The 2,871-nt window shown below is 47.9% G+C and overlaps 1 pseudogene; it reads left to right on the top strand.

Moving 5' to 3' along the window:
* The first annotated feature begins 377 nt into the window (after positions 1-377).
* On the top strand, positions 378-1,423 carry LOC110285091 (annotated as a pseudogene).
* The last annotated feature ends 1,448 nt before the right edge of the window (positions 1,424-2,871 follow it).

The raw sequence follows: 2,871 nt of genomic DNA, 5'->3' as shown, positions 1-2,871 counted from the left end.
ATGCAGGGTGTGTCCTCTACCACAGATTTGTATTCTCGGCCTTTAATTTTCTATATGTTTGAAGTTCTTTTTAAAAGCAATAGGATTCCCCTGCACTCCGCAGGCAGGCAGGTGGGTAGCAGCGTGGAGGTCTGGGTGGAGCCCTTCCTGGGTTCCCGGGATGCCCACAGGCCCCGCGAGGCCCGAGCAGAGTGCCAGCGGTGGGGAGGAGCATGAGCACAGGTGCTCGGAGGTGACAGAGAAACCTTAAACCTCAAGAGGAACAAGTATAGCATAGGAATGTGATGCCTCCAAACAGGCCGCAGATGGGCCGTGATGTGAACCTGTCAGGAAGGATCGTCGAGTGGCCCCTGTCTGACAACAGCACCATCAGTGGCTCCTGCTGGCTGCATGCTTTTGAGTGATTTTCATGTTCATGGTGGCCAGCAAGTTCATCACGTTAACCTTTAAAGACCCGGATGGGTATAGTGCAATCAGGAGTTTATGTTCCTGACGACCATGCCAGAAGCAGAGAATCTAAGAGGAGAGAAACATTTTCCTGAAGTCATGAAGCCAACTGCTTCGAACAGTTGCTTTCGAACAGCCTCCTAATCAGCCCCGGGTTTATCTGGAGCGGCTGGAGCTCATCAGAAACACCTGCAAGGAGGACGCTTTGCAGAACCTCTCACGCACCAAGGTCTCTAAGTTTGTCCTGGATCTTGTGTTTGTCTGTGACAAGCCTAAGATTCTTTTCTGTCAGACTCCCAAAGTGGGCAATACCCAGTGGAAGAAAGTGCTGATTGTTCTCAATGGAGTGTTTTCTTTCATTGAAGAGATTCCTGAAAACGTGGTCCATGACCATGAGAAAAATGGCCTTCCTCACCTCTCTTCCTTCAGCAAAACAGGAATTCAGAAGCGATTGAAAACATACTTCAAGGTTTTTTGTTGTGAGAGATCCCTTTGAAAGACTGATTTCTGCCTTTAAGGTTAAGTTTGTTCACAATCTTGGATTTGAACCTTGGTAAAGACATGAGATAGCTCTAGGCATTATTAGCAAGTACTGGAAGAACTGGACAGAGACCTGGGGGGATCCATTTTGAAGATTTTGTGCGCTTCTTGGGTGATCCAAACAGCAGGTGGTTAGATATTTAGTTTGGGGACCATATCATTCACTGCGTGACCTATGTAGAACTCTGTGCACCCTGTGAGATAAAGTACAATGTGGTCAGACACGGTGAGACCTTGAAGGCAGATACCCCAAGCTGGCATAGACCATCTGATGTCATACCCCACCATCCGTCTGGGCATCACCGTGTACAACAGAACCAAGGTAGAACAGAACTTCCTGGGCATCAGCAAATGAGACATCTGGCATCTCTATGCACATTTTGAAGGAGACTTTAAGCTCTTTGGGTATAAGAAATCAGATTTCTTGCTAAATTAATGTGTCAGACCCAGATGTGAGCACAGGAACGGTAGTTCCTCTACTGTGTCCCATGGTTCTGTACACAGATGATGTTGGGCTCTGATTACATGCTTAGCTCAGGTGACTCCCCTCCCCAGCCTGTGTCACCCCCATGAAAAGTTAGGAAAGACTGGATATTTGCAGACAGGTGGACAGACCCAGAGAACGTGTTAGGAGCTTGCTTCCTTTAACTGTCATGTTGTCATTGGTGCTGTGTCAGTTAGCAGTGGTCAGGTAGTATCACCCGTGACCTATGGATTGTACAGACCCAGCACTTTCAAGAAAGATGGAGATGCTGAGAGGCTGCAAAGGTTACTGGGGCCCATACAGTATTGACTCTAAGCCAGAATGATACCTCTTTCTTTCACCTTGACACAGCAGTAGCCATAGAAGCAGATCATATTCTCCTTGAGCTTGAGGCTCAAGGACATTTGGACATTGTGTCATTTGGTGGTGGTAATCACAGAACAGTTTGAGAAGTCTGACCTTCCAGGACCCAGGCTAGCCCATTCTCTGGGACCTCTCACCCTACAAGCACTGGCTTCATTCTGCAGAAGAGCTTCCCTTCTGGAAAGTGAGGGTGTTATCAGAACATCTTCGAGGACTTAGAACTTGGCACAGGGAAGGAGAAGAAACCATCTGGTCCTGGGAACTCAGGCTGCTGTGGAATCAGGTATCTTTGTCTTTGACCACTGCTTTTGTCTTCCACTGCCCCATCAGAGTGAGCAGCAGGGGCATGTCCACCTGTCTCCTGAATGAACCTCCCTGTCCTGAGAGGGAGGAGAAGACAAAGCTTCTCCAGGGCTAGAGACATGTACTTGCTGACATGTCAGGACAACACACGGGCTCGCCAGGCCTGCTTTGCAGAGTCCAGTGCTGTTTACAGACTGCCAAGTCCATTCCTGTTGCCAGATGGGATCCTAAGACCCTGAGTCTAATAGTGCCACCATCCTTGACTGAAAGGCCACAAGTTGGATAATCAGATTCATCAGCAATAAAATCCTGAGTGAGGCCACCTCTGGTGACGACATACAGATAACAAGTCATCAATCGTGGCACTGAGGCCAGCCCCAGCAAGAAGAAAGCCACAGCCGCAGTCTCGGCTGCCAACCTGCAGCAAAGGGCTATTAAAGATGACAGAGCAGTTTCTAGGAGTGAGTCCCTGGCCCAGGGTTGAGAGGAATTAAGCTAGCTTTATCTTGAGGCTACAGCCCTACTCTCAAAAAGCCTTTCCTGAACTTGTCAACATAAAAGTAAAATAAAATTTAAAATGTGTGAAAAAAAAAAAGCAATAGGATTCCTTCAAAGCAGTTCAGCACAGGGCACTAGAAATGAGCACAGGATTGAAGCACTGGGCTGTGCAGCTTCCCTTTCCACTGCTGTTGTTTATAACAAACACAAGATACCCTTGCCTGAGAGAGGGAAAA

The sequence above is a fragment of the Mus caroli genome, chromosome 18 (assembly GCF_900094665.2).
Source record: "Mus caroli chromosome 18, CAROLI_EIJ_v1.1, whole genome shotgun sequence".
Taxonomy (NCBI): Eukaryota; Metazoa; Chordata; class Mammalia; order Rodentia; family Muridae; genus Mus; species Mus caroli.
The sequence above is the reverse complement of the archived record's forward strand: the minus strand, read 5'-3'. Positions and strand labels throughout refer to the sequence as shown.